Source organism: Choloepus didactylus, chromosome 9 (assembly GCF_015220235.1).
Source record: "Choloepus didactylus isolate mChoDid1 chromosome 9, mChoDid1.pri, whole genome shotgun sequence".
Taxonomy (NCBI): Eukaryota; Metazoa; Chordata; class Mammalia; order Pilosa; family Megalonychidae; genus Choloepus; species Choloepus didactylus.
Genome location: NC_051315.1, coordinates 32,212,356 through 32,225,731, shown reverse-complemented (window position 1 = coordinate 32,225,731; position 13,376 = coordinate 32,212,356). Strand labels below are relative to the sequence as shown.

General features: G+C 36.6%; 1 protein-coding gene across 12 annotated transcripts in view; it reads left to right on the top strand.

Moving 5' to 3' along the window:
- The window catches only part of GTDC1 (glycosyltransferase like domain containing 1), a 387,636-nt gene that overhangs the window by 204,870 nt on the left and 169,390 nt on the right, over positions 1-13,376 (top strand). The window lies entirely within an intron of this gene.

The following is a 13,376-nucleotide window of genomic DNA, read 5'->3' as shown; positions in this document are numbered from 1 at the left end:
TGGATTATTTTCATTTTCCATGCTATTTTCTTCTGTTTCTTTTTTCTCCCTCCATTTTTTATTGTTTACATTATCTTAATAAAGACTTAAGTCTTCTATATTAGGTTGCAAATGCACATAACAATTGCCATTTCTCTTTCTCCGTTACTAAGAAGGACATTTTTTATTACTCTTGTTACTCTGGGCCCACCCTGAATTAGCAATGGATGATGTGACTCAAAGGACACATTCCAGAATTCCTTTTCACTTTTGATTAAAACTAGCAAAATTGTTTTTACTACCACAAGGAATACTTCTCCCTTGTGAATAGAAAGTTTACTTCAGTGGGCCTCTTACTAGCTGGGGATGCTGTGGTTTTGTAACTGACCGCATCCTTACGAAGAGTTCAGGGACAGCTGTTTCTTCCCCATCCCTGAAACGAAGGCACGAAACAATTTAATGTCCATGCCTTCCTTGCAGGTCAGCCTTAGTATCTATGTTCTCCATCTACTGAATTCATCCAGATTTTGCTGTAGGGACAGTAGTCCTTATCCATACTCCAGTGCTAATTTATTTGAGTGTCTCACTAGTTAATATTTCATGGAAGAAAAATCAGCCAGACACAAAATCAAGTTAGTCATAAAATTTAAGTTAGACCACCTTGCCCGCCCCATCACTTCTTTTTGAAGTTCAGAGAACAGAGGCCCAGAGAAGTAAAAAGACTGGCTCGCACTCCAGCTGCTGGGGATTAAAGTTTAGGTGCTATGATTTCTGATGCAATTTTCTATTTACTGTCCAAGCTTCCTCTCATTATAAGTCATTTGTCAGAAACATTTAATGAATTTTTTTGCGGTTTTGAAAGCCATAAAGCTAAGTGGAACTAAGATCACAATTGATTTTCAGATACATATGTGTGTATGTGTATATGATTTATATATAATATGTGTACATATAAATATATATAATTTTCTTATGTGTGATGAGAGAATTTCAACTTTTGAAAAATGTAATTGCTATACTTTATATCTGTGATTGGCTAGAATGCAATTGTATATCTGAAGGTTTTAAAAATATGAACCTTTTTCTTTGACTTTTTAAGTTTTTCGTATAGTATACTACAAAATGTACAGTTCTTAAGTGAGTAGATGGTTATACAGCACATCTCAATTATTACTGCTATAGAATTCCAAATAAATTATATGCTTTAAAATCCATTTCCTCTGATATGTTTCTACAACATCATGTATTTAATACACCTGTGACAATTGAATAATTTATTAATTTGAACTATATTACCATAAAGAAATCTAGCTAAATGGAAGAAGGTTAAGAAATATTGTGGCCAAAATAACATTCATAAGCAAGGTCTTAGCCCAGAGTGTTATTTGAATTATTTTCAAATGATAATTTACTTTATCCAACCCGAACTCATATAATGTAAGTGATTATTTGCAGGGATGACAATCATTCTAATGCCTGCAGTGTTGAAAGAGTATTATTTTGTTGAGATGTTGGAAAATATTTAGTAATGCCAAAGGCAAAATGACCAAGGTGATTTAAAAAAAAAAAAGACACTTTGAAGGCTTGTATCTTTCTCCCTATACAAATAGTATTTGGTCATGGCCAAAATGAATTTAAGTAAAAACGAAGCAGAAGACAAGGCTAAATTATTAATGGAATGTGCTATAATAATATGTAATATTATATAATGGATATTAATCAGAGGGGGGATAATCCATATTTCAGTGAAATACTTGATTCATAGAGTTAATATCTGTTAAATCTGAGAGCATGTTTGTCACCTAGACATTCTGTAATACTGGACTTGTAGCACAAATTGCTTTTCTCACCCCTTCTCTGCCTCATGTCCAAAGACCAGAAAAATAGTGTCAGGAGAGACTCCACTTCAAAATAGTTCAGTATATATGTTAAACATTTTGGGATAACATGGTGGCATATTATATTATAGAAAGCTCTTAAATTCTGTAGTCACTACATATATCACTTACTAGCTCTGTGACCCATGTAAGGGTAATGACACTGAGCTATGATTATATTTACCTTATTACCTCATAGGGCTGATATAGTGATTAAATGAAATAATGTATGCCAAATGTCTAGCATAGTGCCTGGAATATAATAGGCCTTCAATATTAGTTCGATATTAATTAATTTTATCAACCGCACACCCCCAATTATTTTATAACCTAGCACATTTATTGCCACCAGAATAGACAGGACTGCTTCCCTCCCCACCACCCTTTCTGACATGTGAAAACAGAGAACTACTCTGCCAAGGGGACAGCCTAATATAAATAAAGAGGTTTACTTATTTATTTATTCTCCTTATCACTTTGACGCAATCTTTTGACTTCATTGGAACCTACCATCCATTGAATGAGCCAGCCTTTTACTTTCACTTTTCTCTTGTCCTAATTTTCTTCTTTCTTTATCTAGCTTAACTGTCATATTCTATCACCTTACTCACTCTCTTAAGTATACTCTCAAGTCTTTTGCATCTTGTGCTTCATATTTGATTGAAAAAACCCTAGGTTTGGTTAAATCCATTGTCCACCTATTCTTTCCCTACCTACACGCATACGACTAAATGACTGAAGAAAAATATAAAACCATACTTATTAGCCATCCTTAAATTCATGACTCTAAATTCAGCTGGGCCCTTGGAGCTGCCTGAAGGCATACCACATTTCCCCCACTTCTAGATAACTAATCCTGTCTTCTCTCTTCTGAAATTTCCAATATCACAACTTCTGTCTTCATTCTCAATTGATGACTGATAAAATAGAAGCAATCGGAAGAGAACTTCTATAAGCTGCCATCACATTTACCCAATTATGTGCAGACTGTGCATATTTTCCATCTTCATACCTTTTACTGTGGATGAACTGCCCTTGCTTTTATCTGAGCCACCTTGCTGACTTCTTTGTCAGAGCATTTCCTTTTTGCATACTCAAGGACTATTGTTCCTGGGAATTTTTTTCTAACCTGTTCTGCATCATCAGTATTCTTCTCTTTTGGATCATTCCTTTTAGCATGCAAAAATATGCTATTATTTCTTATATCTTTAAAAAGTTTCTCTCTTGATTCCATTTCTGCCTTCTGCCACTGCCTATTTCTCTCTTTTCCTATGTAGCAAAACCCCTTGAAAGAGTTGTTTATACTTGTTGCCTCCAATTTCATTCCTACCTTTCTCACTTGAAGCTCCTCCACTGAAACTGTTTTTGTCGAGACCACTGTTGACTCTTGTGCCTTTAAATCCTCTGGTCAATTCTCAGTATTCATCTTCCATAATGTATCAATAGCATTGGCTTCCAGAACACACGCACCTGATTTTCTCACAGGTCACTGCTTCTCGGGCTCCACTGCTGGTTCCTCTTCATGACCCTGACCTTTTAACACTGGATCAGTCTTAGGCATTCTAACATTTAAGGGGTTGGTGGAGGAAAAGCCCAAGATGAAATGAGAAGACAAGATAGAAGAGGCAGAAAGTCAACAATCAGAGAATGATCCTGCAGAACAAAAGGAAGAGAGTTTTAAGGAAGAGGGTCAGTAAATTCAGAGGAGTGATGTTAAGTAAGACAATGACTAAAAAGTGTACCTCTAATTTGACAATGAAAGGGTCAGTGGTTCCCCACCTGCATTCAGCTAACCCACAGCAAAGTTTCATATATTCTTTCTGATAGCCAGAGAAATTTAAGATTTAAATCTGGATGAGATTGTGCACATGCGTGCATGCACATGCATGCGCACACTCTGCTCCTCACTTTTGGATAAAGGCACAAAGGCCCAGAGAAGTTAAGTGTCTTCCGACAATCACACAGCTAGATACAGACAGAGCAGTAACTGGAACTCACATCTCTATCCGGTGTTCATCCCAGCACTTACTGTAAATGCAGTTTCAGAGGTCTTGATTATCTGATTTTCCAGCTGGCAGCAGATTAGCAGCATCAAACTGGGGGTGTGATACAGGCAGGCACACTGACAGCAGTAAAAAGTGACAGCTGACTGACAGCTTGACAACAAGGGAGGAGAGAGATAAACTATTAAAAAAAAATAAATATGAGAAGTGAAAAAACATAGCAGCCTGGAGCCGTTCTATGGCAGGGCAGGCAACCCTGTACATGTGAAGTGTCCCTGCAGACATTTCTCCATGGTTGTACAGCTTGTACATCAAAATGATGACTGTGATTTATTAAGAGAGATTAAATGGTGGCTAGTGAATTCTGTTCACAGCATAACCCACTTTTGGCTGAAATTATAAATGACAACAAATGAAAGTATGTGTCATTTTTTACTTAAGAAGTATATAAGAAGGTATGTGAGTCACATTCACCTGAAGGAGGAAAATAAACATCTAAATCCGTTCTTGTGCAAGGATCATATTCTTAAAATTTGGAAAAAGTTAGGTGAACAGGGGACATTTCAATAAGCTACATTTTTAATATCTTCCTGATTAGAGTTTTTTCATTGACTGAATCTTGCTTTTCTGCTGAGCTGCAAACACGGGCTACTTCTATACTGAAGGTACCCAGTCTTGCCAGATGATTTGAGGTCAACAAAGCAGATTTTTACAATATTAATGCAAGGAGAAAAATATGATCTCTCAAGATTGGTGGGATGAGACTCATAACTGGAATATACAGCAGAGATTACCCTGTATTAAAGGATATTGGTGAGATCGAAAATGGGATAAATTTTACTGTACATTTCAAGAAGTTATATTTCACGTGAAAATACACTGGGTAAAGGGGAGTGTGATCCATAGGCTTTCACAATCACATTGTCACCCCTTGTAAGCTACATTGTTATACAATAGTCTTCAAGATTCAAGGCAACTGGGTTGTAGTTTGATAGCTTCAGGTATTTACTTCTAGCTATTCCAATGCATTAAAACCTAAAAAGGGTTATCTATATAGTGCATAAGAATGCCCACCGGAGTGATCTCTAGACTCCATTTGGAATCTCTCAGCCACTGAAACTTTATTTTATTTCATTTCACATCCCCCTTTTGGTCAAGAATATGTTCTCAGTTCCACAATGTCGGGTCCAGATTCATCCCTGGGAGTCATATCCCATGTTGCCAGGGAGATTTACAACCCTGGGAGTCAGATCCCACATAGAGGGGGAGGACAGGGAGTTTACCCGCCGAGTTGGCTTAGCTAGAGGGAGAGGTGTGGTAGCATTTTATACCTATTGAAACATATTTTAGCTTTTTATCTTTCCAGATACTCCATAGGTATTTCCCATTCATAGTTGAAAACATATGACTATATAGAGAATTTAAGTAACTTGCCCAGGGTCACACAGAAAGTAAAGGTAGAACTAGAAATAGCAAACACTTTTTTAAAACCCTAATTTAGAACCCAGACTTTTAACAGTCTTGCTATATTGCTTCCCCCCACTCCCACCCTTGCCCCCAGAGAGAGACTCTGGTCCCTGATACTTAATTTTGACCAGTGAAGAACAACTGATTAATGAAACAGAACTGACAGGAATGCTTGATGAATGTATCACGGTAATGCTATGAAAGAAAGGACTCAAGGCTTTAGAAATCGAGCACACTTTTAAAGGGTGAAGAAAAGAGAATGCACATAATAGCCAGAAATGCTGAAAACAAAAGACAGCTCAAGAAGAATGAGAAACTTGAAGAGAGAATTCTAACACATGAAAATTGAAAATGATCTTAAAGGAGCAAAACTGAGGGAAGACTAGTAGCTCAGACATATATGACACACTACCCCCCACCAACATGGCCTTTCTAGTATTTCTGATTTATCTGGACTCTCTTGCTTATAGCATACTACCTCTCTTACAAGGTGGTGACTTACCCATCAAATTAGATGTTAAGGATGGAGTAGACTGTATCTGCATGGTATCAGACTTCCATCTGCCTCCTCTACAGGATTTGCTACTAAGAGAGTATTCGTGAGTTTCGTATAACTCGAGTGCCCCATAACTCGAGTGCCCCACCTCCCAACAAATTGAACATTATAAGAATGTATTGTAGAATTACAGTGAATTACATAGTGAGGCCCCGCTTTCACGGTCTGTATTCGTACTGAAAATCAAGATCAAGCGAGCTTTTGCCCTTCTGCTCCACAGGAGGTTTCTGTCCTCCCTGAGCTCGCCTTAGGACACCTGCGTTACCGTTTGACAGGTGTACCGCCCCAGTCAAACTCCCCACCTGGCACTGGTGAAAAAGGAGTTTAAACTTGCTCATTTTGATTACACATAATTGATGTAAAAAGGTCAAGTGGGTATGTTCCCAATGAAAACCTTTAAAAAATCATCCATTTATGTATTTGTTAATGAGGATTTTATGTCGTTAGTAGTTTAAGATTGGACTTTGAACAAATGGAGACAGGTATATTTAGATTGAGAAATATGTGCTTTATTTGGGTTTCAGGTTCACTTTTTTCAACAGCAGAAATCATCTAGTTGATAACTGCTGGGGAAAGAATTTCCTATGTTTCTGTGATCATTTCACTGTCTATTCCTATTTTCCACTATATTCACTTGTCAGAGTTGTCATTGAGTAAATGAGAGTGGATTTACTTGTGAGTTTCCTCATTTCATAGATTATACGTTCTGGAAGAGGGATTACACAAAGAGCACCTCTGCTTTCCCACTTCTTACATTTTTGACAGCAAAGGAGGGAGGAAAAAGATGTTGGTCATTTGGGGCAATCTTATTTATGAATCCTTAAATGTTTCTCTTCGTGTTTCTTTCCATCTTCTCCATGTAGCTAAAATGTGAAGCCAAAATAGAGGTTTATGGTCTTTGCCTAACTAATTTAGAAACAAAAATGGGAAATTTTAAAAACAGTGTGAAAACTTTAAATGAAAACTCTCAGGCTGTGCAAACAAAGGCAAGGAGCCTAAGGGCTTTTTGAAGAATTCTTATTAAAGAAAACACTATTTTACATTGCAAAGCAGATGTGTCAGAAAACAACAGCAGATCTGTAATTTGAGAATTTGTGGATTGATAGGACAGAAGGCAGCCCCGATGCCACCCCACTGAAAACTTTTTGTTTTCTTTCCTCAAGAGTTCTGCTTTTGGAGGTGTTGCCAGAAACACCTTAATCTGCTTACCACATATGGTCATTTTTCTCCTTTAATTTGAAAAAGTATTGGTTAATTTGAGAAGGTATTGGCGTTTGACATAGTAAAACTACTGCCTTTACTCTATGAACTAATGAAATGGGAACCATCTTTTTGAATATTAATCTAGGCCTGAACTAGAAGAAGAAAAATTTTGCTTTTTCAAATTTAACCATATCCATATTTGTTCACAATTGTTTTAGCTGTTCAAAATGAATGCAAAAATGTTCCTTTGATTGTCATTTTTCTATTATATTATAGAATCATTGTACCTATACTAGAAAAATCCCTTGATAACTCATCCCAATATTTAACACTACTCACTGTCAAAAAATCGCCAAGTATCTAATCCAAATCTTCATGCTGCATTAGCCATCTTCTTCTTCCTCTCCTGGTTAGGAGAAGAGACAGTTTGGTTGTCAGCATATAAAATCCCTTTGTTGGCCTGAAGTTAGTTAAATAGAACAAACTCTTGCTTACTCAAAATATATATATATTTTTTAATGAAATTATCATCTATGTTGACACCTAATTACAACAGTTAGATTTCTGCTCTCTTGAACTTCTGCTCTAGCAACATACTATAAAGTTAAGGGCTTCCCCCTCCCCATCTCTCCAAAAGGAAGTGCTCTGAATTCAATAATAACAACAAAACCTGTGCCTTTGTTTATAGAAAGATTTACCCCAGCCTTCCCCACGGAGAGAGAAAAGTTGTCTTGATGGTACATCAGACTTGATGTCCGTTTTTTCTTAGGTCCTCACAGTCCTGCCGTGATATAAATCTGGGAGGTAAAAAGCATAAGCCACAGACTGCAGGGTAGAGAAATCATTGAAAACCAGAAAAGATACTCAGCTAGGGACTACATCCACAGCCCTGAAGGAGTTATGGAGCAGGACTACTAGAAAATGGGGATAAATGAATGACAAACTAAAACCACAGTGGAGGGGAGTTCAGCAAATGTTCCACTTAGCTTCTCTCCTTAGTAGCCCCAGAGGACATCACTGTACTTCCCATAGTGCAATGACTGATCATGAGTCTTGAGCCATCATGGGAAAAATTATATGTTCTATACTCTATTCGTTAAATGAAGGATTTGTAAAGTGCTTATTAGAAAGATTTCGCATAAATTAGTTTGATGTTTAAAGGGTTAACTTTAGTTATCTTTTTTAAAAAAATCACTTATTCAGAGCCCTTCATTTTCCATAATGCTGAATAAAAGATGGGAGTGAGCAGTATGGTGGACAGGAATTCCAGTTTGGCTTTTACCACTTACTACCACTGTGCAACCTAGAGCAAATTGCTTAACCACCCAGAGCTTTGGTTTCTCCATTTGTAAAATGGAAATTGAAATTGTGCTTACCTCTTTTTTTTATTATAAGGATTGAGCTAATTATCCCAATGTCTGAGCACACAACCTAATATGTGTTAAATATTTGTTAGTGGCTTTATTAATATGATCATCATTGCCACTTTGGTTATCTATTGGCAAGATTTTTGGCAAGCTTACCCCTTCAACATGGGTCCAATCTCAAAAAAAAAAAAGGAGGTGGGGGGGACAAAATTCTTAAAACCCTGGTACTGTTATAGGATACCTGAGGATCTAAAGTATGTGTCACTGATTGATATAAGGCCAGAGACTATCTTGTATCTTGCCAGTCCCCACCATGGTAACCAGACAGTATAGTTCAGCAGTGTGAGTGCTGTGTGCTATGATGGGGAAAGTCACATGTGTTACTGTCTACAGCTGCCTGGCACCTATAGTGGGTGCACATCCCACATTTGCAGTAAATGTTGATGAATGTAGTGATCAGTACAGAAATAATGTTAGTTGTTCATTGTTTTATTGAAAAAGGCTGGGGAGTGTTTTAGAAAGCTTTGCATTAAAAAATAGATAATTTGGAATGTGACCTTGTACGCTAAACCACAATGATCTCTTACCCAGAATGGCTGATTCCCTAAGAAATTCCAGATAAAAGAGACTGTATTATTTAGAAAACTCTTTAAAAGCATGCTTCAAAATAATTAGATGCAATAAAATATACTTACCAGGAATGTAATTCTTTGAGGTTTTATTCATGTCTTTGTTCATTCAATATTTATTAATTTCTTACTGTTTGTATGAAAATGTGCCATAATAGCCATTCTGTAATATAAGGATAAATTAGACGCGGTCCTTAATCTTAAAGTTAAGGTCTTTGTTAGAATGATAGGCATACCCAGGTGACTTTAAGTACAAGATAGAAAAAAGCCATGCACTTTTTTATGGCATTGGAGCTGGGTCTTAAAGTCTGACTGGATTTTGGGCATCATAATAATAGCTGTCATTTATCAAGTGCCTTTTCTGTGTGTGTGCTTTATGGATGTTACTTCTAATCTTTACCAGGACCTTGGGAGCTAGGTAGTATTATTCTCATTTTGGAAATGAGAAAAATGAGGTTCAAAAAGTTAAGCTTGCCTGAGATCACATAGCTTCCCAAACTGTCTGCCTCCAGTTAATGGCATGTTATTTCTTGTTGTCAGGGAATGGCGAGTGGGTTAGAGTAAGTGAGAGGGCAAAGTATGAAGAGAGAATAGTTATGACCAGATTTGTGGCAGTGAATAATCATTACATCTAGAAGAAATTAATTACCTTTGACTCAATTATGTGAAGAGGTGATAAAACTAGAGATGAGAGTTAAAGCTGAGGAGTTTGGGAGCCGCTGTTACAAGATGATGTGGGAATTTGGTATTGATGCAGAGGATATTGGTGGAAAAGGAATGGAATCATAGAAAGAAGTTTAAAAAAATACTAAATCAGTTTAGACAAGAGTTAACCAAGGACTTGATTTAGGGAAATGCCATACAAATGACAAGGAGGGAATACACATAAATACACCGGTTGTAGACTTGGCAAGTAGTTGAGACAAATTACTGGATGGAGGAATGGTCAGGGATGATCTTGAAGTATTGACTGTAACAACTGGGAGAATATCTGTGCTACTGAAATTGAGGTTTCCCAGGGTAAGGATGGTGAATTCAGAGTTTTATTTATCGAATCTGTGATATTGACAGGTCAATTAGGTAGAGCTGACCAGCAGGGAGTTACTTTTTACCTCAATGTCATCATTTAGAATTTAATATGATTTGTTACATTAAACAGCATTTGTAAAAGTTTTGGTTGAATTTGCTCTTCCCTTTAACATATTTGATACAACTCAAATTTAGTTTTTTCCAAATAAATCCAAGATATCTGTTTCTTGTCACTTGTTACTGTCTTATAAAAGTCAAGTGCAAAATTTGCAAAAACATCAGATCTTTTGAACTCTTAATCTCTGGATTGCTTTTCCCTTTGTCTTCTCGGAATTCAATAACTAAATCATTTTCAGTTCCTTTGGATAGAGAATCATGAGCTTAATACAGAATGATGAGAGAGCAATGTGGTATAGTGCCTAAGAAAATTAACTTGATGCTGTAGAGAGCTGCATTTCAGTACCACCTGTGCCACTGATGGTGAAAAAGTTGCTTGACCTTTCCCACCGTGTTGTCATTGTCCTTATCTGTAAAGTAAGAGAGTAATATCAGTTTCATTGGGTTGTTGTAAGAATTAAATGTAAGGTACTTGGTAAAAAACTTGAGGCATAATGAGAATTAAAAAATGGTAGTTGTTATAATTGCCTTTAAGTTGTATGTTCTCAAAATACCTTTTGTGCTTCCATTAACCTATTTTCAATTTCTCTTAATTTTTTGTAGAGTCCAGAACTGTGTTCAAACTTGTGGACTGGTATAAATTAAGTAATTTTAGGCACATCACATGATGCTTGCTTCATGTCAATCTCCATTTTTTTTTTCCTTTTGAAACCAGTGTTATTTGCTCTATTACTGACTTAACTTTAACATGCTGCATTGAGTGTCAAAATTCTATTTGGAAATACTGCAAATAATATTAAATATCCACATACTCTTCTATTTGGGGACTCTTGTCATGTATTGCGAAGTTTGTATTGTCCACCATCTGTGAGTGATTAGAAATTCTAAGTTCTCTTAGAATTTGCTCTTGTACTTACTATATTTGACTTAATGTTGTCTACAAATATATTTTCATTAGTAAATATCTCTATGAATTCTTAAGTAAATGATTGCCACTTTTTTGTCATTTTGCTCTTCCCTTATTTCCCCCTTGGGCACACTCACTAAAATTCATATGCATTAGTTGGCACCAGGAGAAGAAATAGCACTGTAGCACCTCTTCTCTCCCATATGATGTGGTGTTTTTTTATTTTTTGTTTCCTAAATATCCATGGGCATATCTTCCTTGTTGTTTAAATTTCAGTCCCCAGTCTAATGCTGTTCCTATCAGCTACTCTGAATTCATGAACATGGCCTGCAACTCTATATTTGTTTCCATGTAGAGGATATGTATCTGTTTTGGACACCTACTTCACGCAAATCCAGTGCAGAGCCACTCTATTTATTACCAACTGATACCCTGAGCAGACCAGGTGATTCCAGGGTGGGGTGAGGGGTTGGGTGGAGGACAGTCTGTTCCAAGCTACTATATTTCATTTTTATAATACTGAAATTCATTTTGTCATAACAAATCCTTACATTCATATTATAATTATTTTCCACTAATTGAATAGTGAACTGCCTCAGGCTGTGACAATGGATTTGAAAAGACATAGCAAGAGGCCATGGGAAAGTGGAATATCCAGGATTAGGTGATGAATATTCTCTTGGAAACAGAAGACAAGGGGGAGAGTGAACTTAAAGCAAACCATAAGTTTTTTCAAAAGTAATGTATTTTGAATTGAAATAAGAAAAATCAGAGAAAAATATCAACTTCTCTATGATTTTTGTTGTGAAAGAACAGAATCAGAAAATTCCAGAACTAGAAGAAACCAAAACTTTAAAAATCGTCTAATCCAATAGCTGGAGAAACTGCAGCAGAGAGTTTTTTAGAAGCCAGGTGAAAAAAATCATGTGATTTTTTAGAAATATGGAACCAAGGTTACTTGTATTTGTAACCAGTAGGGTAAGATCGACCAGCATTGATAAAATAGATGTTGCATCAGGATAAGTGGTGTTTGGAAATGTCTTCGAAGAGTCTCAATTTCAATAGCATTACATGTTGCTGTTTTTCACAGAAATTATCTCATTTTTTGATCTGCAATTCATTTTGAGATGAAAATGTATGTGACTAAGCCAACTCTATTTGCTTATGACATATTTTTCTCTTCCAGTAAACACTGGGCTACTCATACGAAATTCTAGGCGTGAGGGACAGTTGTTTCCGGCATTTGCAACTTGGAGCCTGAAAATAATCTGGTCATCTGCTTTTTCTGGGACGTGGTATCACCAATATTAAATATTAAATATTAAATATTAAATATTAGCCATAGAATTGTTTATGCTTCATCCTTGAAAATTTTGAACAAATTGCTTATCCTTCATGATTAGAAAAATTCCCGTCATGGATGGCTTTGGTGATATGCCACTTGTCTCTCCCTGGGGCTGTCAGGTGAAACCCTCTTTATATTTGAGTCCAACTTGGATAGTTGGCTGACACAGCTAGGGTTGGATTGATTTTCTCATTAGTTCAGGGGCCACTGCAGGGGGATGGAGGGTGTTTCATGTATTGTAGGAGGAAGTATGGTGCAGAGAGAAGAACATCAACTTGGGAATCAGACTTGGGTTTCAGTCTTGGCTCAGTTAGTTTCTAGATGTGCACCTTGGTCAAGTTATGTTGTCCTTTCTGGCCCTTAGTTTTGCTAACTTTAAATTATAGGATTGAAGTGAGGGTTGGAGTGAGAGACAACGTAAAGTGTTTCACACACACTGTATGTGTGCATTCCATGCACATCTCCTGCCCTTGCCCTATTGAAGATCATACCTGCTACTCTGTTTAATTACCACTCCAGCCATCTGAGTTGGTTTCTTTGTGTTGCTACTTGTATTTTTAAATGCTTCTTTGGTATTATTAAAGAGTATAAGGCCCAACTAGCTCTTGTATGGTTAATCCACAGACTGCTATAATATTTAGTTGGTGTTTTTTTCCATCTCTCCTCTTGTGACTAATTTTATTCACTGCAATAACTTTTTATAATGTTAAGTCCTTAGTAACTCCTTTTAAAGTACGTAGAATCTCCACCACCCTTGCTTGCTGTTTATGGGTCTGTTTCATCTGCAATGCTTTGCTTACTTTTCTTTCTTTTTTGTCTAGCTTTGTTATGTTTTATCTTACAGCTATTTTTCAGATTTGGCACTTGTGGATCAAGGCTGTTATGAACAGTGGTAAT